This window comes from Podarcis liolepis, assembly GCF_965112155.1.
Source record: "Podarcis liolepis genome assembly, chromosome: 3".
NCBI lineage: Eukaryota > Metazoa > Chordata > Lepidosauria > Squamata > Lacertidae > Podarcis > Podarcis liolepis.
The window spans coordinates 59,697,170-59,723,671 of NC_139557.1; the positions used below are offsets into that span (position 1 = coordinate 59,697,170).

A 26,502-nucleotide genomic window follows, 5' to 3' on the forward strand; every position below is an offset into this window, starting at 1 on the left:
TAAGTAGAACTGGCATGCATTAAAACTGGAGACCCAATATCTGTCATATTCCAGTGCTATGAATGTTACCTGCAGAGAAATACACTTTAACTGCAGTTACCCAGCAGGTCAGTACTTACAACAATTTAAATGTAAGGGGAAATGGATGGAAATCCCACTGTATTTTAGTGACCTGTTGCCATTTAAATTTTGTTTTAGTTCAGATGTAATATTCAATACATCATTGGCTGTAATTGCAACTACTCTATGCTTTTCAAAATGTAGTTTATGAAACACAGCACCTCCCCTGACAATAGTCTTACACTTTCTTTTATAAGTATGTCTTCCACTGAAGAAAAATTACTGTTGACATTTTTCACATAAAGCCAACTTGCCCTTTAAATCTTATCCAGGTGGAGATAAGAACTTTATCCCCAAATTTAAAGCCCTGCACACAACTGCGCACATACACACAGTGCGAGAGAATGCTGGGATATAATAGACAACAAACGTGAGCATAGGACTACTTTTGCAAACCTACTTTTTGTTTCAAACAGAAACAGGAAAAATAATCTGAAGGGATCAACATATTCCCCCCTCTTCCTTCCCCCAAAATGAACAGTTCACACCTGGTAGCTTTAAAGTGGTTTGAAAATACCCTTTTCTTTCCCACTGTGCCCTCCTTGCATACATAGATGCCATGATTCATTCTGCTTGAAACTGTTCATTGCCTGTAAAAAAATAATCTGTAACGTTAAGTTAAAACTAACCAAAGGAGAACATTGTCAGCAAAAGCTGAAACTGGCTTAGACTGAGTTAAAGTAATAAGGCCAGTGTTACATGCTCTACCTGACTGCAGCTCAGTTCTGACACCTCTCAGGTGGGCACCATTGCCATCTAAGAGAACGAAGGAGGTGTTTATAGTGTGTTCTGGCACCTCTTTCAGCTGCCATGACATTTTCAAAAGAGTTTAATGGTGTAGAAGATGCGTGTAATGAAATTGTGGACCTGAATCCACTGCATCTGTGAAAGTGGTGTGCCTACAAAAATAGTTTTCAGGTTACGGAACATGAACTGAAAACTATTTTAGGAGACATGTTTCCCTTTTCGATGACAGTTCTATAAAAGTGAAAATCCCCCATGACTCACAGTACTCCTAAACACCTTTGGGAAGAAGATGTCAAGAGGATACCAGGCATTGCTGCACTTGCACTCCTAAAGAAAGGTGCTACATTGATCTCATTGGCCTTGAAAGAATCTGGTATTTGAAAGTGATAGCATTGTAACTTTTCTTGCAAGTTGGAACCTATAAGGCATACAAAGTGGGGAGATGGACTTTGTTGGCAGTCAGGAATAAGCTCCTAGCTACTGCTGTTGCTTATCAAAGCAACAGTTCATAAAAGCTGACCAATTAACAGATATTGTGTCTCCCGTGCACAGAATCCTCCAAACATCTTCAATAGCACAGTGTTCAGTAAGTATGGGGAGCAATGACACTTCAGTATGTTTTCTAGGGCTTGGTCATTCTACCTGTTCTCATTTTCAACCAGTTATGGAAGTCTTCACACACAATATCACTTGACAGAAGTGACATCCTTCTACACAAGGGGTGACAAGATGGCCCCTGCCTCCCCCCAGCTGTAGAGCGGCTGAGGGCGCCCGCAGTCTGTATGGGTGTCGCCTGTGGGCCGTCCGCACGGGCTGCTGCTCTTGCGCGCCATCTGTACGGGCATCCGTACGGGCTGCCGCTCTCGTGCACTGTCTGTATGGGTTGCCACTCACGCGGCAGCCTGTACGGTCGCCATGCAAGTGGTAGCCCTTACGACCGCCGCATGCAAGCGGTAGCCCGTACGGACTGTGCATGTGTGGCATTCTGTATGGAGTGAACACGTGTGGGATGCCGCACATGTGCAGTCTGTACGGGCTGCCACACGTGCACAGTCCATATAGGCTACGCCGTCCGGGTGCCAGAGAGGGTTCCAGAGCACTCCAGGCACTCCTGTCTTCCACTGCCTCCCGCAGTTTGGTCAAACTCATGTTGGTAGCTTCGAGAACACTGTCCAACCATCTCGTCCTCTGTCGTCCCCTTCTCCTTGTGCCCTCAATCTTTCCCAACATCAGAGTCTTTTCCAGGGAGTCTTCTCATCTCATGAGGTGGCCAAAGTACTGGAGCCTCAGCTTCAGGACCTGTCCTTCCAGTGAGCACTCAGGGCTGATCTCCTTAAGAATGGATAGGTTTGATCTTCTTGCAGTCCATGGGACTCTCAAGAGACTCTTGAGAGTCCCATGCAAAACGTACATTTAATTTAATCTCATCAGAAAGTGACACTGCATGTGTTGGATACTGATCCACAAACATATCTGTAGCCCCCCCCCCGAATACTTATTTCAGATGGTGATTTCAGCTTCTTGTTAAAATCCTAGCTAAGCATCAATAGGCTAACCAGCTTTCCTAGAACAAGGCCTTATCCCAGTTTTCCATTCAAACAACTAACCAGTTTATAATTGCCTGTGGTGGTGGCCATTCTTCCTCATTTTGTGCAGTTTTGTTGTTGTTCATATCTCCCTCTTTCCGTGCTTGGAAATTTAAAGTTTTGTTCTTCTCATAATTGTGTTTTAATGATGGTTTTATTTTATTTTTATTTTTTTATTTTTGTAAACCATATTGAATAACTCATTGGGGTGGGGAGAGTAGAATGTAATTTTTTGAACAAATAAATAAATACACATATTTAAAGGGCACTTGTCTGTAATTACAGAAGCACAATTCCCCCTAGAATTAAACCATAGATTTCTTTGCATTCAGGACTCAAGTTTCAGGACGAGTTCTAACCTTTATGTAGTCACATCCGAGTGGTAAAAAAATGAGATTGCCTTTCACATTTTCAATGCATTTTAGTTGGTGGAGTCAGGCTTCCAGTTCATATTAGTGATTGTGAGTGGAGAATCAGCAAAATTTAGACAAAAACATTCAAAACCTCATTGCCCAGAATAAAAATCATGCTTATTTTTACAATTGTGAAATTGTATCTTCAAATACCATGAAATAAGATTGTAAAGCATTTATATTCAGATTGCATATTTTTGAAGAGGTAAAAAAACACCTAGTTTGTTGGCTTCGGGTGCAGTGAAAAGAGTCTGAAGTTTACATTGACTTGCTCAGCTTTTTGATGTTTGCAATCAGTAGGATCCTTTCAGGGTCCATATTTCAGCCATCAATCACAATGCTGTGGGCATCTGTCCAAGGCTGTATTTAATCAGGCTTTTTTCCCCCCTTGCATGGAGCTTAGCTGCTAGGTAAAGGACTCAGCCTGGCTGACAAAGTTTAAGGGAATAATTGGGAATATAAAGAGATTTGTTGCAAGTTGAACTGGCTTCTTTCACGAATGGTTGTTTTTAATTGTTACATAGTTAGGCTTTCTTTCCCTGATTATTTTGTGGTGGTTTCTTTTTGATTTGGGGTGGGGGTTGTCTAAAATATGAGATTTGGCACTGACACAAAATCTGTGCACATATTTTATTAACTTATCCTCTTTCCTATGGCCAGGATTCAGGACTGATTCTTATGTGTAGGTTCAATAAACCTGATTAATTTTGTAATCTGACATTTGAATCCACATTCTGGTATTGCAATTCATTACTCGCCATACAGTGGTCATCAGTTTGAGGCTTCTTGTGTGAGCTGTTGCTCATAATGTTTTTGGTTTTTGTTTCCAGGAATCAGCACTGCCTTCTGAACTCTTGCAAGTCCCTGCAGGGTGAATTCGTACTTTTGATTTACAGTTCATAGGTTTATAGTAAGAAATTAGAAAGGACAATGGTATGCATAAACCAGGCATGTCTAACTCCCAAGAGACTGTGATCTACTCCAACTATAAAAATAGTGGCAGTGATCTACCCATTGGATTGACCAAAATTGTTGGGATTTTTTGGGGGGTGAGTGATCGATCAAGATCACACGATCAACCATGATTGACCAGGGACATCCCACGATTGACCGGTTGATCACGATCGACCTGTTGGACATCCCTGGCATAAACTATCTCCACGGATAACTATAAATAACCATTTGAGGAATGCTTTCAATACATTAATGTGTATTTTGCATTCACTGTGATATGAATGCTGTTAGTATGGTTTTAATATTTGTAATTTAAGCACAGCCCCAATTCAGACAATGCTCCGAGTCCAAACCATAGTTAGGAAGATTGTAAATAAGCTCTGGTTTCACATATTTCCTCTATTTGCTGCTCAGCATTAACTGTAGCATGCTGTGACATCCCCAACTAAGGTTGCCATACGTTTGGTAAAAGCCGAATATGTCCTCTTTTGGGGGCCCAACATACCCATCTGGGCAGATTTTTACATTTTAAAGGAAATGTCTGGGTTTGGGGGGAGGGGGTTCAAGGGGTTCAGGCTTGGGCTCAGGCTGAGGCTCTGCACTCCACAGCCACTGCCTGCCTGAGCCAGGGAAAGAGGCGTACGGGTGTTGCAGCAGCCCCACAGTTCCCCGGTTCAAGCTGGCAATGACTTGGGCTGTCTTCTTTCTTGCTCTTCAAGATATGGCAACCCTATAATAGTAAGCTCTTTCCCTTTTGAGTGAGGATCCAAAATCCTGGATTCCTAATTCTAGTTCTGAGTTCTGCATGATGTTTAGCAACAGGCAGAAAATTTAGGGAATTATGCAGTAATAGGGGAGGAAGGAGTGCTTGAGTGTAGGGGTTGTTCCCCCCCCCTTAATAGCCCATCATGCCTTCTCGGGTCTTGTGTGTCTTTATTTTGAGGAAATAAATAAATAAATACCTACGGTATTTTGTTTTTGCTTTGAACAGCTAGTCTTGAAGAATAGTATGTAACTGAAAGCCTGCTCCTAGAATTTTCCCTTGAATTACTAGTGGGTATTTGCCACCAGAAAACAACAGGCGATTATGGACTGCGAATTTGAATATTCCTCTTAAAACTTGTGGCTATGTAAGTGCTTAATGGATGTGAAGAGAAGGAGGAAAGAGTGTTTGTGTGTGTGCATGTATTCTACCGTGGAAGTTGTTTTGAACAGAGAGTACTTTACCTTCTCCAAGGATGCCGACATGATATCAAATCAGAATTTGTCTTATACGTGCTTTGTATATATATATATCACATGAAATATTATCATTACTTGGAGTTCAGATTTGAATTATGAGTAATTTATTTTACAAGAATTACACTGTCATTCCTTATTGGTTTCAAAATAGAAGCTCAATGAATTTTTAAATTCAACACTGCATTATGGTGTTGAAGGAGGCATTCAAGCAACTGTCAGATATTCAGCAAAGATACCTTTCTTTTATTTCAATGTGCTGTTCATCAGACTTTAAAAAAACTAATAGTAGTTGGAATGCCACTTGTAGTTTTTAACAATGGATCAGTGCCATATTGGAAATGTACCAACCAGAGTTTTAACGGATTTGTTTTGTGCTTGATCTGTTCAACATTATCATTAATTACTTCAGTGAAGGAGTGGAGAGCATACTCATCAAATATACAGACAATCCCATATGGAAAGGATTTCATATATTTTAGTAGATTGGTCTGGGGTGAAGATATTGCAGATCTGGGCTGAAAACATATGAAATTTAATACAACAGTATAGTACACAGAAAATAAAAAGATTGAAGGCATATGTCATAAAGGTGTGTTACATATGAGGTTTAGTAATAGCAGAATTATTCATGGTGCTTAGTTTGAGCATTATGCTCCAAGTAGTTGAAGCTTCATTTTTCAACAAATTAACTAATTGGTAAATGTTACGTTTCCAAGGGGTTGCTCGATAGCAAGCAGGCAAATATCTCCCTGCTTGGCTGTGAAGCCTTCTTTTGCTGCCAAAATAAACCTTATCTGTCCGGAGCCCCACTCTCCCGTGGCTGGCTCAATCACTGGCAGAATCCGTGAGTGGGCGGTTCCTAAACTTTCCCCAGCAAAGCAGTTTCTTGATGCCCAGTCTGCGCCTCCCCTCTCTGCGCGGATACTTTCTGCGCAAGGAGGGCGTGGGTAGCGGAGGACCCTTCTCCTCCCCACTTTGCCCCGGCAAGGAGTCCTGGGACTGCCTCGCCACTTCCGACTCCTGCAGCTCCTGTCCACTGGAGGTGTTTTTACCCTCCTCTGTTGAAGAGGAGCTGCTTCCCCCAATCCCTGGAGGCTCTCTATAATCCATTCAGCTTTTGCTCTCTCCCTCCTGAGCCGATGGCAGTTCCCTGACGGTAAACATTAAGTGGCCCTAAATGTTGAAGGACACCCTTTTTTTAATCTTAGCAATGGCATTTTGTATAACATTGGCTTGTTATAATTCTTGCAATAACCCTGTAAAATGGGGCCGTATTATTATTTTAGTATTGTAAGTGTGGGCTGGGGCAGAGAGAGGTGAGAACTTCTATAAGCCTACCTAGCCTGTGTACTCTTGGGCCTAATTCAAGGGGCTAGAAATGGCCTGTAAAGCCCTGAATTGTTGGGGCCAAGTATCTGCAAGAATACCTCCTTGAAAGCAGCCAACTTAAACTTCATGCAGGAGGGGCTTTTCTTGTGGCCCCCATAGGGCAACCCTTAACCTTGGTTATCCCTGCCAATTAATAAACCAACAAATGGGTTGGTTGATACAGAAGACACAACTAATGCCTGCGCCCAAACCTGCTGACATGTGTAATCAATAAAATTGTGGCTTCTTTAATCCCGAAATGGCAGTCCTGTGTTTATTGCAACTTCCCAAGCCCTGGTTCTCCATTCACGGCTTCAACTACAATGAATGCTCCATATTTATTATTTCTGCTGACCTTTTCCTTAAAGAACATGGAAAATAAAATTTAAAAACCCTACCCAATTGAGTTTGTACACTGATGGATGGAATAAGATAGAATGTATCTTGACTGGGGATATCTTGACTGAACTCCTTTAAATAAAAGTGATAGTATTTTAAAAAGTCCAGCTTTTATTAAGTTTATTTTATAATGATGTTTAAAATCCATTTAGAAACAACAAAAATTGAAATTCATAATAGAAACAACAAAGTATTTAGGGCTTCATTACAGCTAACCAAAAGCTTTTGTATTAAGAAATTGGGATGTATTTTGTTCATGGTTCTCTTTAGTAGGTTTTCATGCTCTTGTCAGAATAACTTCTGTGATACCACTTGGTTGAGGCAATATATTTGGAAACAATTTGCCAACCAGTGTTTGCTTTTGAGAACAGCAGGATAGACAGCCAAGCAAAAACAGGCTTACAAAAAGTCTCAGGAAAATCCCCCAATCCCCCAAAATATGTTTCTGTTTTTTGGGGGGTTTTTTTTTAACAGAAAATAATTTCTCTGAATGCACAATCTGTCATATTCTAATGAGTGCTGGATTGTTTATCAGTTTGCTCTGGTTTTAATTAGAAGCAGTAACAACTCAATTTAGAAGTAGCAACCATTCATTCCAATAATAATGGATTGTATCCAGATTTCACTCCCACCAGGGGGAACATGCTTTGGGAAGAGTTCTGCTCGGGGTGCTTTTGATGTCAGAAGGGAAGGCATTTTCCTCTCCCCTGCAGCCCCCAGTGTCTCTTCCCACAATTGTTCTGCTGAGTAAGAGAATCCCCCAGAATGTTGTAGGAGATGGCACTGGGGAAGGAGCTGAAGCAGGAGGGCAAATTGATCAGTCCATGGACAGAAGGAGCCCTTTTATTTTAAGGTAGCTCTATTAGATTTTGTTTATATGTGTACATTTCATATAAACAGCTGTATATCAAGAGAAGAAATAACAACCATTAAAAAAATGTCAAAGTCAGCAGTACAAAATGCACAATATTCCATAGGTTATGAAGTATTGGGGTGTGTGTGTGGCAAAAGCAGTAACACTGAGTCCTTCCAGAATGAGTTCTTGGTTAATGAGGGACTGAGACCTGCTCCTGAGGCATTGATAAAGGGTATAAAATGAACTAAGTAGCCTCAGAGCTCCCTGAGATTTTGGGCTTTTTTTATTGCTTTTCTGAAAGAACAGTTTGCCGGATATGATTTTACCAGAGATGATGAAGTCTGGACCTGTTCCAATATCTTTATGATGTATTCTGAAGGATGAATAGATAGTGTAGATAGTGGGCATATCATATAGATCATTCAATAGCCGTATGCACTTACTATGCCAAATCATGTAATCATGTAATGATGTCTTTCCACTTGCACAACAGAAACCTGCTTCCCTCCAGCCTGTTAAGCTCACCTAAATCTGCTCCCTAACCCCTTATAGTAGATTTTGAGGGCACATGGGGGATTGCGGAAGGGAGGAAAAGGAAAGTCCACTCAAACTATTCCTGGATCTCACCTGTGGCTCAACCTAGCTGTGCATGTAGCAAAAGGCAAATTAATGTGCAACTAGCCAATTGGCATAATAATTGCATTCTGCAGGTTAGAGTTTACTGTGGGTCTTATCATATCAGGCAATCTGTTTTGCACAATATAAGACTAGGGCTTTAGTGTTGTGACACCTACACTTTGAAATTCTGTTCCCTTTAATATTAGACTGGTCCCACATCTGTTTTCTTTTTGGCACCTACTGAAGTTCTTTTTCCAGCAAACTGAAGTCTTTCCTAGCCTGATTCTATTTGGATATATTTCTTTTATTTTATCAATTGTTGTTTACTGCCCTGGTCTACATTGAGAGGAAGGGCTGGAAGTAATTGTATAAATAAATACACTATGGAAGGGTAATTTCTTTATGTTCAGTGGGTCAAATTTATACTACAAAACATTTAGAAAACAATTTCACAATCATGATTTTTAAAATTATTAACAATCTCACATTTCCTTGGTACTACAATGGCTGACCCCCAAGTTAGCAAAGATTTAGTACAAAACAATAGCTGGCATAGACAGGAAGTTTAAATTGTGAAAGAAAATAATAAAAAAGAAAGTATTTATATAGATAGATTCACTGTCTAAGAAACTCAGCATTTCTGCTCAGAAGAAAATATTCATGTAGCAGGAGATCAGACATTCCTAGGGGGAAGGTGGAGAGTACCCTTTTTTTTCAGTTGAATTTTTTTCACTTGAATAATACACAACATGAAACATTTTCTTTATATTCCAGAAATTATAGCCATGACCTAATCCTTAGTCACCAAGACAGTGACAAAAGAGCTTAAGCTCAGCGCAACTAACCTATTCTTAAAAATGCAGACTATCTAAAAATATATATTGGATAAGAAATGAGGAATTATATAATTATAACTGAATAAAAGCCAGAAGAAGCATCAAATAGCAGGGATTTCATAACTAGCTGAGAAGTGATAAAATCATCAATTGTTAACTGAAACAAATTGTACAGTAAATGAAGAAGTGATTTTGATAGGCATTTTAATCATTTAAAGATGCTAAGGCAATATTACCACCACTATTAATACACTTGTGGATGTAACCATCCTGGTAACAGGGTAATGACAGTAATATTATTCAATCTTCTTGCTTTTTTGTATACTTCTATACCTTAGAAAACTATTAACAAAATCAAGGTGATTATCATACATTAGACTAACCCTAACTATTGTTAGGGAAGAACAGTAAAATATGACTTTTAAAAATATCAGTTACTATAAAATAATATAGTAGACAGTGAATTACTTGAAATCTAAACATGCACATTCTAGCCCAGCAATCCACTTTGAAAGTGTGCTATATTCAATGTTGCATGAACAGACTTCTGCTCTAGAGAGTTCCCCAAAATCTCTGCAGCAGACTTTGTGGATGCATGGGGGTACTATTGGGGTGGAAATTTGTTCCTCCAGTGGAGTGTGTTATCCTCTTTGAAAGACATTAATGGATTTCATCCATGGAGTTTCTCCTCTGATTTCCCTATTGAACATTAGGATCAGCTCCTCATTCTTGCTACTACCAATCAATTGAATCAGTAATTTCATTAATTCAGGTAGAGAACTTTTTATTTCTTTTATTTATTACATCTATATACTGCTCTTTATCCGAGGATCACAGCATGGTTTACAGTATAACTTTGTATCAGGGTGTTAACGTGAAAAGAGATGTTTCATTGAATCACTGTAGCTCACTTGCTGGAACCAGCTCGTTCACTGTCTTGAGCATCTTTCCGCAATGTACCGGTACCTGCTTGCTGCTTATTAAATGATGTACTCTAGATTTAGCTCACTTTGGTAGATGTGTAGGGGATAGTGAATGGATACACCTGTCTTTGGACAAGGACATTGTACTAAATGACCTTTCAGCACCATCCAACTCCATTTTATATTGTTCTGCAAAGGGATGCAAGCTTGAAGCAGATTTATGGACTGAAACTTTAGTTGATTGATCAATGGGGATGATATAGTAGGCAATACTGAGAGTTAAGGGGAAAGCGCTCATTTTTGCAGGTGATTTGACTCTGGTGTGTTATGATAAAAGATGACACAACTTCTTTTTAGTTTGCAACTCCTTCTTTAATTAATCAAAAAGGCACATATCTAGGTACTGGTAAAATGCAAATATGCTTATATTTAATATTTAATTGAACTGAATATTTGATTGAAGGAACTTATTAGAGTGTAGATTAATTCTTCAGCCATTTGACACCTCTAATTCTATATAACCAACATAACTTATTCTAATGTGTTTAGTATTTGGATATCCCATACTGGAGGGGAGTTAAAAATTATCCTGACCATATCTGCAAGTTTCTGAAAGTGTGACTTTCATTTTTAAAATTTATGCAATTTATATTGAATAAATAAATTGGGGGGGGGATAATAATTTGCATGATTACTTGCAAAGCTCTAAAGCAACTTATGTTGTTTTCAGTGTTCACAATACTATGAAATCTCACTTGTGGTTCAGTTTTGTAGAGCAACCTCATTATGAATTTGATATTATTTCCATAATATGTCCATTGTTTTTCTTGCAGCATGCACTGTTACATCTACATATGGGCTTGCAACAAGCTACATCTGTCCCTGATACATGATACAAGAGAAATATTTCAGGAATGCTCTGACCACTGCTAAGCTACAGTGTATAGATACATAATGTTCCCTATGGAGCTACTACTGGAGAAGGAAATGTATTCTTAATCAAGCAACTTGCAAACCTTTCATGCTGTAGGAAAAAAGGTCCCCCAAATATACTTTATAGGAATTTCAGGAGATGGAGTCAACCTTGCCAGTGTTAAAGAAGAAACCACTGCCTAGAGCAGTTTAAAACAGGACGGAACTAGATTGTGAAGGCTATAAGCTTTCAGGGGGAGAATGTATGTTGATGTTTATATTCTTGTTTAGATACAGCTTTAGACTGAGAACCTTAAGATTTCCTGACAATATCTGTAGGCTTACTCACTTTCATTCTTTGTATTTTGCTATGTTGCTACTTAACAGCAAAATTTGTAACAGATTTTATTTATGAGAGAGAAATAGGAAAAGCAAGTTAAATATAGGAAGTGAACTTTAATTGCGCAGTGTGTCAACATCTGGATTGTCGTTTACTCCAGGAAAACTTGACGTGGCATATCTTCCAAAGAAATACTATTTTCCCCTCAGTCTTTTGGCTTTTGTTGCGATTGTTTGTTTTTAAATGTGCTGGCTTACTGAGTTCAAAATTATGGTGACTCATTCAGGACCAGAACTGAACAATGGAGACACAATAAAAGCCCTCATCTATGTCTGAAAGCCAACTTGGATAATTAGATCAAGAGTGTTCCTTCAGCCACATGTTGATGCACTGAGGCAGGGTTAGGTTAAATTAGTAGTGCTGGAAAAGCTGATCAACTTGGTTTATACATGAGCTGCAAAGTCTGCCCTTTCATTGGACTGTTACTTCTTCAGTTGACTGTGTAGAAGAGTTGTTCCTAACATGGGGCCCTCCAGATGTGTTGAACTACAACTCCCACCATCCATAGCCAGCATGGGCAACGGTCAGGGAGTTCATAAGCCAAAACATCTGTGGGGAAAGCAGGTTGTGGAAATGCAGCTGCTGAATAAACAGTAGAAATGTCCCTTCAGAAGCTGCTTCAGATTCTACATGCCGTTCTTTCCCGACACTTATTTCTATTTTTGTTTGATCTAATCAAACAAATGGACAGCTGAACAGGAATCTAAACCGACTTAAAATTTAAGATGTCAGTTAGTCTAATACGAAACAGTTCTGCTGAAGATCAGCCAAAAAAAGGTGGGAAGTGTGTTTTGCTTAAATTTTCAGAAGGTACAAGCAGCCCCTGAATGTCATGATGTTTAAGCAACATGTGCCCAAATGGATCTGTTTGGCACCATGATGTTATTAGGTTCACATTTCGATCCCTGATTGGTTGGGATTTTGAAGAGGGAGAAGATCCTGCAAATGTGCCAGAGCAGCAGTAGACCACATCTGTGAACAGGCATGTAAAAGTGCTAATTACCCAAAAGGAGGAAGGTTGTGATAGCCACACTGTGAAGCCCGTGGAAATGCTTTTAAATTTATATGGATGTTTAAAGATGACTGGATAAGAACTGAAACATAATTCTCAACAAGTATTTAAACACTTGAAAGTTAATTAAAAGTGCCAAATGCCTGGCTACCACATGTAGCCTTCTACACAAATATGCTTGGGCTTGTCAGTATTTGAATGGAAGAAGTGGCAAGTGAATCTTAAGCAGCAAAATTATATTGTAGTGAATTCCTAGATCTGAAGAACGCTAAAACGAATCTGCTTCACATTGGTTGCAAATACTTAAATACTGTACATGTGCTCATCCAGGCATGCCAACAAGATTTTCTAGGCTCCGTACATTATATGTGGACTTTGGGGAGGAGAATCTATTGGCAAGAGCTGTTTCTTATGTGCCTATATTGATTTAACCTAGTCTGCCTCACAGGGTGATATTCTTAATAGTTATTTGATTTATTACCTGCCCTCCATTGTAAAGTCTCGAGGTGGATTACAATAACGTAAATTGTATTATTAAAAATAGTTTTAAAACAAATTACAGTTAAAATAATAGAGTGGAACCTATTAATAGGGTGGACCCTATTGTAAGTATAAATGTGGTGTGTGTGTGTGAAGGATAATGTACATAACAGTGGGAATAAGCTTACTTTAACATGTGGGACTGATACAGTGGTACCTCGGGTTACAAACACTTCGGGTTACAGACTCTGCTAACCCGGAAGTAGTACCTTGGGTTAAGATCTTCACCCCAGGATGAGAACAGAATGGACCTCCAGAACCAATTAAGTGCGTAACCAGAGGTACCACTATACATCTAAATTATGCAATAATCAGACCAGATTCATGTTAACTGAAGCTTTGAAATGATAGGGTCCCATTTCCTTCTACATCTTCACAGCAGCCATATGAAGTAGGTTAGGCTGAAAATTGGTTACTGGCCCATGGCAGGAAGTGAGGAAAACCAATGTTGAATTGAGTTTAAAATGTGAAACTACACCCAGTCAGAGAATTTTCTTTTTGTTTAACAAGGTTAGCAAAATGTGTTTTGTTTCTGTTTTCCTGGGAGCTGTGAAACACCACCAAGTCGGAATATTTTTTATAGTCCACAGTCGCTTAGACCATAATAGATTTGTTTTTAAGATAACAGAAAACCTGGAGATGATGATGATGATGATAAAAATAAAGCTCTTTAGAAAGTTATTTATTTATTTCATAAAGTTTGTACATCACTTGACTGTAAAAGACAAAACAAAAACCTCAAAGTAGTTTATAAAAAGATAGAGCATGAAAACCAAGAAAAAATTACAACAATAGTTAAAAACACACAAAGGGTTAAAATATTAAAAACAGGTTAAAATTAACACCAATGCTTTTAAATTAATAAATTTCATGTATTTCTTATGGGGGAAGGGGACCCTAACAACCTTAATTAGCCCTTGCTCATCACTAGAATAGTGTGTGTGTGTGTGTGTGTGTGTGTGTGTGTGTGTGTGTGTGTGTGTGTAATGCCATCAGTTTGAGATATACTTTGTGGTTATGGCAAAACACTATTTCGAAGGGTTAAAAAGAAATCACCATGCTTAAATTTTGAGTGCCTGAGCTGTCATCAATCATAATGTTGTTTTTTGAAATTATAAACAAAATCACTAAAAAAAAGGTTATAATGTTTCGGTTATTTTTGTGGTTAAGTGACTACTAATGTTTCCATTGAAATGATGAAAATGGGAAAACAGCTTTAGTGAGGCAGTTCAGTTGTCTGTGAGCAGATGTTACTCCAATATAATCGGTAGTTACAGCATTGTAGTTAAAATACAAACCACTTTTACTCCATACTTTTGAAATGGTACTGATCAATCAGTGAATGAACATAACTTGCAGAGAGCAAGACAATCAGTTCAGTTTTATTCAGACATTTTTAGAAATTTATTTATCAAAGTTGACATTGCTCTTAGTTTCCTTGCATGGGGAACCTTTGGACTGCCAGATCTTGCTGAACTGCTACTGCTATCTATCCCAGCAAGCATGACCAGTGGCCAGGGATAATGTGAGTTGTCATTCAGCAGCATCTGGAATTCCAAAGCTTCCTCACATCTGTTGTAAAGATTACATAGTAAGTTGTCATTTGGACAAATTTTATGTTCACTTTTCAGCTTAATGGTACAAGGTAGTGGACTGTATAATGTCGAATGCTTTGTTATTTTTCTGAAGAAATTTGCAATCTAGCCCTACATATTTTCACAAAGTATTCTGTTTTCTTTAGTTAGAGGATGGGGAACCTGTGGTGCTACAGATGTTGGTTTCCAACTCTCATCCGCCCCAACCAGTTTGGCCAGTGGTCAGGGATGATGAGAGTAGCAATGGGAGGGAGTCACGGGTTTGCCGTATGCCGATGAGTCTGTTGATGTGTGTGTATATTCACACAGTCGATATCTGACGTCACCTGGAATTAAGCTATCTGAAGGGCATGTAGCAGGATTTGTGGAGACTATATTTGCAACAAGCAAGATAAGCCTGAAGGGTATTGGAATCCATAGTCCATTGGAGTCTGCTGTTCCACAGGGATCCCTTCATGGTGAGTGCAAAATTCATAGTGTTCTGAAGGGGAGGGGATGTTTGTCTGAATGACCCTAAAGCAAATCAGACATGGGGATGACCTTGACTACTGTATACCACCTTAGTTAATTTTGTAGGGGATTTTTAGGGGGGTAAGAATATTTTCTTTACTCCAATGTGGCATGCAGCTATCTACAACATACATTATTCCAGGAGATAGACTGTGGGATATGGGAATACCTGGGAAACAAAATCTCCTTCTGAAATCTGCCTATGATCTACTGAGAGCTCTTTCTCTAGTGTTCTTTTGTACCGTACAAACTGATTCTCAGAAAGAGCTTAGGAGCCAAGTCATAAAAGTAAAAGAAGGAAGTGCAACGCTGAGAAGAAAAGGAGGTTTTATTTAAAAATATATAAAAGAGCATAGAAACATGATATAAAAGCAAAGGAAAATGTTGACTGACAGAGGAACCTAGTATTTCTTGAAAGGAAACCAGCTATTCTTGACGCTTGCCTGCAGAGCGTCTTTACAGACTCTCCATGGCTGTCCCTATGACCAATCAAACTATCAAGCATTATTCGTTCCCATTTGTCCCATTATAAATAGGTTTCCATTAATAGGAAACTTGACCCATGCATACACAGAAAGATTGGCATACAGGCGCTTTCTTATGCATGCATACCTTTCACAAAATCACTCATAAACCTGAATGCATTTGAACATTATTTTATAGTTCATATTAAGTATGCCTACTGCTGGCATCTTAATATATCTATCTATTTATCTATCTAATCTCCCCCCTTCCATGTTATCGCTGATATAATCACTATATTATACAAGAGGACAATGAAACAGGCTCCAAATGAGATTCCTTGTGCAGCATCACTTCGAGTGTTTTATTGTATCCAACAGAGAAGCAAGAATGTTTCCTAAATCTGACCAGATTACTGATTATGCTCTGCTAATTAAGGCACAAGCTGTTTGAATAAATTGTCCACTCAGGCACATGCATAGGATGTGACTATTTTTGAAGTGTGATTTAGTAAAGAATTGATTGTAACACTGAGAACCCCCAAAGAGAATCAGAGCTTCAGTGCAAATCTGTCTGAATATATCTCTCCATGAGACATTAGACAAGTGGTTTTAAAACTTTTCACTTCTTTGGAGCTATTTCCATACCAGTTCATCTGCCTCAGAACCCCTGGGCTTTCCAGAAGGATCAGCCTTGTCCACCAGATTTCTTACTTGGTCAACCAACACTTTCCACACCTCATGTACTGTAACTCTATCCAATGTTGCATCTGATCTTGCACTCCTGCTGTCCTCTTCCTCAGAAGGTTGGTGGTTCCAGCCCATCCAGGGATGTCTGTGGGCAGGATTCCTGCATTGCATGGGTTGGACTAGATGACCCTCATGTCCCCTTCCAGCTCTACGATCCTATATTCTATTATTCTGTTACTCACTCTGTTAAAATTGTCATTTTATGGAGAATACTGACCAAGCACATTAGGCCTCCCTGTTGTCATGTGTGAATTGAAAAGGGCACACCCGGCTCTGTATTTGCAGAATAATATAGGCAAATTGTCCACAAATATGTATCTTTTTGTTCTGAGCAGCACCTGTTAAAAACTTCTGAGTTTAACCTCACATGGCACGTGAGTTTATATTATGTATCCATCTGGTTATTGGAACCCTGCTGTTTGCTAATGTTTCAGCTATAAAACTGCGTGGCTGCATGTTACAAGTTATCCTTTACATAGCACACTATGTTTATGCAAGACATGGCTCTCTGCAACCAACAATGTATGTATACATGTGCACTTTAGATGCATTTGTTACTGGAGAAGTAGTAATTGTATACTGATGAAGCAAAAGAACAGTGACCTTCGTCAGGAAATATGACTATTTTTCTGCCACAGCGCTAGCCTATGATAATAAACCTATTGAATTGAGATAAGTAAGAGGTTAGATTTAACAAACTGAAGGAGGCTCTACATCCCCTGGCAAGTCAGGGGCTCTTGTTACTTTCATCAATAAATAGAAAGGGCTAGTTATTTCTAGTGGGTGGAGATTGCGGTTCTCAGACAAACAGAATAGCTTATATCCATAGGGTTCAGGTTCAGAGTTAAGTCTGGACCTGGAGCCCAAGGTCTCCTTGGAGGAGGAGTGGTGCCCTCTAGCAAATTTCAATTCTGCCAGTAACCCAAACATTCCTGTCCCAGGATTGGAGGTCATTACCCCCAGCATCCTGTGCTACCACCCTTATCTCCCCCAGAGGTAGAGGAGATGGTGAGCTAGGCAGGACCTTTAGGGCTGCCACCGAAATGCCGAGATAGCTACACTGGAGATTATTCAGGAGAATGGGAAATCGCATGAAAGGATCTGGCCAGATCTGTTGCTGTCTGGGAGCCAGGAAGGGGTAAAGCCTCCATTCCTTCTATAAACTCCCAGTCAGTGCTGCTTCATTGCTTGAAGCCACTGCTTCCATATAGCCCCAAGCTCCAGTCTTCTAAGGAGATGTACAGTGACCTTAGATTATCAGTAACGAGCATCTGGATGAAACACTTTGAGATTCTTTGTTTATGCAGAACAGGGTTCTTATCTCAGGATAATAACCCTGAAATAACAGCCTCTTGAATCTTTACTGAAAGCAAACAACTTAAACACCATTAACTCTTGTTTCAAATTTTGTTATTTTTTGGTATGTGTTTATTAGGCTCCCTTCCAGCAACATCCCCACAGTTTCTAAATAATATGTCCTAATATTTGAGCTGGGGATGCATCTGCTTGCTCAGTGCCTTTCCCCTTGTATTTGTATGGCAGGCTCACTCTGCTTTGCTATGAATTATTTAGTATCCCGACACCTTCCCAGTTCTCTTTGTCTCAGACAGACAAATCACTGGTGAAATGCATGTGTATTTATGCAGAACTGAAAATGCAAGACAGTTTAACTCTGTGAGATAAATATTCTTTGGTGACAGCAGAATGTTTCTCCTCTATCCTACCATGCTTGTGAAGATAGTTCAATAAACTACTTTACAGTGCTCCTGATCTGCCCGGCAAACAGAAAAGATGTGAAAAGAGGAGACACTTTTTTCTCTGTGATGTGATATACTGTGGCCATCATGCAGAGATGTTGCCAAATTGCATTTCATCTCTCTGAGAAATTTATTCTACCTTTAAATAAAGTATAAGCTGTTTCAAATGGGTTAATCCGACAGCTTAGAATGATTTTTATTATTTGGGAGAAAAGCATAAAATACAACAAAACTACCAAATGCTAATCTGAAACCGCTTTGAGGTTTTTCGTTTGTTTGTTTGGTGGTGGTGGTGTTTTTCTTGCAAGCAAATGGTATATAACTTTTATGAAATAAATAATAAATGCCTTCATAGGTAATATTCTAGTTATTCTTGTCATAACTCAGTAACATTAACTCTTCTGAATCAGAGGAACAGTCCTAAAATGCCAAAACCATGAGTTTGGGCAAGGCCCTCTCCCTGACATATCTCAGGAATCAGCCACTCAGGCAATCTCTATTGCAAAGACTTCCATGGATAAGGAGCCACTCACACCACTATTTTCAGTGGGATAAAAACTCCCATTGGTGGCAATTGGACCTTTGCTTTTCTTGCAGCTATCGGTGCAGGAGGCCTCAGCTCCAATCAGGGCATTGGGAAGAGCAAAGAGTTAAAGTTCATCTCTGCTAGTGCTACGTACAGTCCTGATCCAGCCCAGCCAACATCTATGCCATCCATTTATTAAACAAAAAATAGCCATGCAAAGCCAAGCCACGTGACAGTCATATTTAACTTGGCCCTTAGTCCTACCTATCTCTCAAACTATGTGCTGTCCCAGGTCCTGATGCCGAATTAGCACTATGTGTCACCCACTGTTGCTTGTTGGACTCCTGTTACCATTTCTGCAATACATCTCTAGCAGGGATTACAGTATTACAACCCACAAATGTTGGGACCCACTGCCAGGCAGTGAAATACCACAGTGAACCTCATTACAGAAAGATTCCTTCCTTATTAGTGACAACAAATTGAATGCTAGGAATTGCTTTCCTATTTCTCCACACCTGCCACCCTCTCTCAAGTTTAAAAGACATATCAAACTGGATATCATCATACGCTCCAGATGCTAAAAGATGTAAGAGAGCCTGTTCACTATGAGAATAATCTCCTGACATCCTGATTTATCCAAGTATCAGTAGATGTCTTTCCTGAGTAAAGGCTTGGTAAATACTTGAGGAATTTCTCTTACGTTGTTCTCTTGGTAAGAGATACAGAGAGTTCCTGTATTGATTTCACTGGGAGCACAACCCCTGCTATATAGTGTGACTGGGGTGGATGTTTCAGTTCTAAAGGACACACGTTTGGATTGAAAGCACAGCTCTATGGAAATTGCTGCACCTGTTTGTGGTATTCTGCTATGTAAATGAAACATAAATTTCTGCTTTAGGAAACAGCAAGCATTTAAGCAAACATCATTTCTGGTAAATAATCATTTTGACATGGGTCTTTAAATGGCCTCATTCACAATTTTTTAATTTTTATGTCAAAGCATTCCCACCCCATAAGTAGCATATTGTGTGATGGCCAGGGGTTGGTAATGCTTCACATTCAAATGGAAAACATAATTTAATCAGTGTCTGAATTCTGAAAGCACTTATTTGCCTTCCGTTTTTCACCTAGCTGACTCACATTTTTTTCATAAGTGTATAAAACGATAATTTAAATGCTTTTCTGTTCATATAAAATGTTTTAGTGGAGTGCTAGGAAAACAAACAAACAAACAAAACCAAAACCCTGTTTGTATTCTTCCCACATATTCATGATATCCATCTAACAGGACAATCTCACACATGTCAATTCAGAAGTAAGTTACATTAAGCCCATTGTAACTTACTCCTAGGTACGTAGGATGGACATACTTTACACTGGGTGGTATACTTTACACTGGGGAAAACAAGCCTTTAAAAAGTTTTTGACTTACCCCACCCTTTTTGCCAGTGAAACATCTGTGATTGAGGTAAACAGAGATTGGAATAGGGGTAAGTCTCAGCTTGCCCCACTCTTCCTCCAGAAAACCCCTTTTGGGGACTTACCACAGCCTCAGAAGGCTTTGAGGAGGCTGGGAGGGCTTAAGACTTAGCTGAGCTGGGATAAGAGACTTCAGCCTAGGCTCAGCCAGAGATCCACCTATTCTAAACTCCTCTCATCTTGGTGGATCTTGGGTTTGAATCACTCCCCAGGTTCCCCAACCATTTTACAGCAAACACCTATGCATGTTTGGCTCACTCCCATTGCCAGGTAAGCAGGTATAGGATTGTTGTTGCTGTTTATACATTTTTATTAATACAGGCAACCTCCCATTTACATGTTTTCAATATGTGCGTGGCCACACACATATGCATCACACTGATCCCAGAAGCAACCCAAAAACATCACAAAAGGGGGCAGAATGTGGTGGGGGCAGATTGGGGTGTTTGCAGGCTTTTACAATGGTGTTTTAAATATATGTGATTTCACTTATGTGTGCTGTGCCTCGGAACGTAGCCCCCATGTAAATGGGAATTGCCTGGATTACTCTATCTACAAACATGTACATATAAAATGCAATGATCAAAGGGGAAAACAAAAGTCAGATTAAACTATTGTAACAGCAAACATATCACCAATATTTACAGAAAGGTGAGATCTATTTTTCAATCATTAATAAACGTTTTCCAATTTCTGGGATTATTATTTTGTGATATTTTTTTTCTCCAACTCAAATACATTTGGTTAATTTAGCAAGAACTACATATATAACTGACTGGCTCATTTTTTTTAACTTAGTATATTGTATATCTTTCAATATTTTGCATAAAATACTCCGTGCTAAAATTGTTTCATGATGGATCTTTGGGGTGTAATTTGTAAAATTCTTGTTGGGTCCAAGTCTAAAAGAAAAAGTGTTATTCTACTCATTAGAACCGAATATCTGACCCAAATTCATATGCTATGGCAGGGGTCTGCAACCTGCGGCTCCGGAGCCGCATGTGGCTCTTTTACACCTTTGCCGCGGCTCCGGGGCAGATACTAGTGAGGGGAGGAGGCGCATTGTGCGCCCTGACACTCCCCACTGTGGCGGGCGCTGTACTGGCTGTGACGTCGCATGGGGGCGGTGCGTGCGTTAGACACGCACCGCCCCGACGTCACCTTCCCGCCCGCTGTCAGATCGCGGCTCCAGAGATATATGTGTTTTAAATGTTGCAATGGTTTTGCGGCTCCCAGTTTTTTCCCCCTTCGGAAACGGGTCCAAGTGGCTCTTTTTGTCTTAAAGGTTGCAGACCCCTGTGCTATGCCTATGTTCTGTAGTAGTAAAAGAAACTGCAGATGAATCACAGATGTTAAAAACATTCAGACACTAGGCATACAGTATCACAGCTTAAACCACATTTTCAGACCATGATTTAGAATAAAGTGCTGGTAACGTTTGTTGGAATGGGGCAGTTAAATTGAGCCCAATGCTACACAGACTTCTGTCTTCTTCAGCCTATATGAAGCTGGTTGGGTCGATACAATTCTTATGGGCTGAATTTACCCTTTTGCAGTAGACTCTGTCTGCACATTATACTGCTGCACACTGAGGTAATAATATAAATTAACCCTAATGGAGCAGTCCAAACCCAAGATCTGGGATCCAGTTGGGATCCTGTGGATCTCCAGCTCAGCTGCCTCCACCCTGCCTCATCTGGGGTTATACTGGTGTAAGTCTCCAACTGCAGCTTAGATTGAGAAAGACTGGAGTAAGTCCCTTGCTGAGGATGGTGTAAGCTGAGGACGGAGAAAGTCTCCAAGGGGAGGGTGTTCCAGGGATGTGGCAGAGGCACATCTTTTCGGCTCAGGCATGTGAGTTGGAAGCCTGATGGAACTAGCAAAAAAGGTGGGGTAAGTCACCACCTATTTTACAGGCTTGTTTCTGCTCTGTTGGGTTTGAGCCAACTGAACTGACTGTAGGCTCACTCCTGAAGGGGGCTTGGCTCTGGTGTATTTTATGCAGGTGTAACTTGAACTGACATAAATTGCAGTGGGTAGCCCTAGTTAGGATTGCTCCCTAAGTCACTGCAGCCAAACCTACACACCTGAGTTTGTGACAAAGGGCCTCCAGAGCATGGATCTTTTAGGATGACTTCACACATAAGTGAAGAAAGGCACAGATCAGTTTTGATAAAATATACTGCATTTTTATTTGCCCACTTGCATCCAATTAAGTAATTTCTGAAGGCAAGCAACTTGTACCATCCCATGAGCTGGATGATAGGAGGTGTATTTACATGACGAATCCCTGTGTGGCTCTGTTGGAGACAAGACCTCTGTAAATTATTAATAAACTTTGGCAGAGATGCAGAGGTAAAAAATAACAGTTGTGCTATCGCATTTCAGCTGAGGAAGCATTCATTGAAATTCTATATGGGTATGAAGCATTGGGAAAGGCATCATTTAATAGTTAAATAGATTGGCTGATCCTACAGGAAGAAAATAATCTAGTCAAGGATTCCTCAGTATACTATTGACCCAAATTAAATGAAAGTCCAGATGTTTACAATCTGAAGGATGTGGGGGGAAAGAGGGAATGTTTGTCAAAATTTGATTAAAACAACTTATGTAGCAAAACTATTTTTGTTTTTATAGATGGAAGTGGTTTACCACAGAATCATAGAATTCACTGGATAAAAAATTATACATTTTTTCCTTATTGTTTTAACTTTTTGTGCATGGATACGTTATGACTCCACTGGCACACATGAAGAATCTTCTTTTACAACTCCTGCTCTTAGGTTAAAATTGAAAATGCCTTTTTCAGTAGGTTGGATTGAGGCTTAGTCATACATTGAGTAGACTGTATGAAATCAATGAGATTTGAGTTAGTCCTTCCCATTGCTAAACCATTGTCCTATCCTGGCTCAATAAAATGGAGAGCCAGAGCAGCAAAATGCGAAACATAACTGAGTGCCTTTGTTATGAAGAAGTCAGATAAATTAGAAGAAGAAGAAGAGTTTGGCTTTGATATCCCGCTTTATCACTACCCGAAGGAGTCTCAAAGCGGCTAACATTCTCCTTTCCCTTCCTCCCCCCACAACAAACACTCTGTGAGGTGAGTGGGGCTGAGAGACTTCAGAGAAGTGTGACTGGCCCAAGGTCACCCAGCAGCTGCATGTGGAGGAGCGGAGACGTGAACCCGGTTCACCAGATTACGAGTTTACCACTCTTAACCACTACAGTATACTGGCTCACAAATAAAATCATGCCCCGCTTGTCTAAACTGGGTCTGTGATAGAATTTCTTACTGGTTCTCATCTGGCAGCACCTCCAGTCCACAGCAAGGTTTCATATCACACCCTGAGAAACAGAGCACATGTATGATGGGCATGCACCTCCTCAGTTTGGATATATGAGGAGAGGACTGGAACAAAATCTGCACTCTGGTGTGCTCTCAGCATGTCCTGCACCCTTCCATCAAGTGCTTAGCTGATTGGGCAAATTATATAACTTATTTAGAGCAACAGAAATACTTTGTACTTGTATGTATCTGTATGTATCTGCAAAAGCCTACAAGCTGTATAGATATACTGTACCTACAAAACTGTTTTACAGAGCCTTATCTTCTGCAACAGTAACCTTTCTCTGCTTCTGTGTGGTGACTGGTACTGGGAGCATCTTCCACTTTATGGGCATCTCACTTGAGATTCCCTGCATTTTATCTCATACTGTGTGCACCCTCTAAAAATCTCTCTGCTCAAAACAGAACCTACCAATTCCCATATGCTTCCCACTCCCTCTTAACTGTAAGATACATGAAGTGATTGGAGTGGGGGAACATACTTTATTCATACTGGGCTACATGCAGTGCTAGTCATACTCAAAGTAGACCTATTGAAATTCATGAGGATGAATAGTTTTAATGGGTTTACTTTGAGCAGAATGCAGTTGGGTATAACCCATTGTAAATATTTAGAAAACCAAAGTTGAAAAAATATTGTAGGTTAGACAGAGGTCAGCAACAAATGAAATGGTTCTCACTGACCCTTTGAAAATATGATGATGTTCAGGCAAGGTAAATAGAACCATATTTATGTCTCACCCTAACATTTTCTTAACTAACTTGAAAAGATACGGTCTTGATTCTGTTTTGTATGACTCATTTTAATTGAACTCATATAGAGGAAATTAACATCGCATAAATCCCTTACACAGTTAATTTCAAAATTAATAAAACTAAGTAAGATACTTACAACTACAGCATTTTAAATAATTAGTCATATATGAAAAAGAAATGGCTTGTAAAAAGAAAATAGCCATTTATGTAGACATTATAGCTTCAGAGAACTAGAGAAAGTTCATTTCTGGAGTCCCTTGATTTTCCTTGGACACATTAATTATCTGAATTTATTCATTATACTATGAGCAGAATATATGAAAGGTCTTAAGCAGGGGTGGGAGCCTAGGCTTGAGGACTGAAAGTGGCCCTCTAGGCCTCTCTTTCTGGCTCTCAGACTGAATCCTACTTACCCATAGTATGAAGTGGTTCCATGGCTTCAGTCCAAAGTATGCTAAGCCAGGAATAAGCTCAGCTGAACTCTGTGGAACTGACTTCAGAGTAAACATGCTTAGGATTGTTTTCTGTATTAACTACACCACCACCACCACTGCAACAGTAATCCTGATTTAGATCTGGCAGTTGTAAGATTCCAAAGACATGTGAGAGGCATTGCTCTAGCAGTTCAGCTGGGAGACTTTGTGTCTCTTTGGCATGTGTGCATTTCTTTCTTTCTTTCTTTCTTTCTTTCTTTCTTTCTTTCTTTCTTTCTTTCTTTCTTTCATGTGCTTTCTGGCTGACAGATAAAACCCACATACGGAAAGGGACTTATGCAGACATTGATTGAGCAGAATCTCACATGCTATTTCCCCTTAACATTTCTTGTTTTACCGTTAATTCATTACGCTGCATAAATAAAGGGAGAAATTGGTGGTGATGGTTGGTATTCAGTTCTGCTACATTGCTGATTAGGTTTCAGTGAACCTGGTTTCATTAAAATAGATTGGGGATGTTGTTTTGTTTTAGACAATAGTTCTGATTTCACTGTAGAATTCCAATGCAGTTCTCATGTCTTCAGTTTAGCAATCTCTTTCTTCTACTTCCAAGTTTTTGATTTGCTTGAAGCATTTGGAATGCATTGGTAAATTCTGGACATAATGGAAGCAAAAATGGGATTCTTAGGATGCTGCATAATGCCACAGAATAGCCTACATTTCTAGGCATTCTTTTGAACACACAGTACTGGGGGCGGAGCAAAATTATACAGAAATCACTGCACTGTGGGAGGGTTGTATTCTAATCCTGAAATCTCTGGGGTTTACTGTTTTTGTTTTTGTTATTTCAATTTATTACCTACCCTTTGTCATAAGGCTTCAGGGTGGGTTACAACAATTTAAAATTAAATATTAAAAACAGTTTAAATCAAATTACAGTCACAGGAATAGTGTGAGTCCTGAAAACATATACCTCAAGTGTCAAAGGCCAGGGTAGAGAGGTGAATCGTCAGCATATGATGGAAGCTACATAATGAAGGTGCTCAACCCACCCTTGTGGGGAGGGAATTCCATAAACTAGGAGTTTCCACAGAGAATTCCCTCTCCCAGGCTATCACACACACACTGCCCAACTTCTGAACTACCAAGCAGACTACCTCTCTGCATATAAACTGATCCAGATCCTATAATCATCATCTGAGACCCTTCTTTATGTGCCTCCTCCATGAAAAGGTCCAGAGGGTGGCAACACAAGAATAGGCCTTTTCTGCGGTAGTTCCCCGCTTGTGGAATGCTCTCCCCAAGAAGGCTAGCCTGGCACATTAATTGCATATATTTAGGTGCCAGGCAAAAGCATGCCCTGCAATCCTTGGATAAAGGGCAGTATAGAAACCTTGATAATGATATTATTATTATTATTATTATTATTATTATTATTATTATTAATAATACTTTTAGGCAGCAGACAGAAACATTCCTCTTCTCCTGGGCCTTTGATTAATCAAACAAACTATAGCCTTTTAAACTGTTTATGTGGGGTTATGGTTTTTGTTTGTTAGTATATGTATTTTTGTGCCTCCTCTGTGTCTCCTCCATGAGGATGGTATATGAAAATAATAATAATAATAATAATAATAATAATAATAATAATAATAATAATAATAATAAACAATGGTCTGCTCTGCGGATCTTAATGTCTGAGTACATCTGCAAAGAAGAAGGGTATCTTTCAGATATTTGAGGCCTTAGATGTTTAAAGTCCTGAACACCAATGTGGGCACCTCAAATTGTGCCTGGACATGAACTGGCAATGAATCTTTCAAAACATAGGTTATATTAGTTCTAAAGGGAACCCCAACCAGTAATCTGGCTGCTGCATTTTGGACCAGTTAAAGGTTCTGAATTGTCTTTGAGTGCAGCACCCATGCATTGCAATAATCCAGTCTGGAAGTTACCAGA

The 26,502-nt window shown here is 39.6% G+C and overlaps 1 protein-coding gene and 1 long non-coding RNA gene across 14 annotated transcripts in view; one reads left to right on the top strand and one right to left on the bottom strand.

Annotated features, from left to right (window-relative positions):
- LAMA2 (laminin subunit alpha 2) overlaps positions 1–26,502 on the top strand; it is a 365,130-nt gene that overhangs the window by 21,580 nt on the left and 317,048 nt on the right. The gene's annotated exons all lie outside the window — the stretch shown is intronic.
- Positions 10,302–18,557, bottom strand: LOC310704586. Its single transcript, XR_014524903.1, has 3 exons — positions 17,851–18,557; positions 13,212–16,871; positions 10,302–13,068 (listed from the first exon to the last, which is right to left on the bottom strand). It is a non-coding gene; the product is annotated as an uncharacterized lncRNA (long non-coding RNA).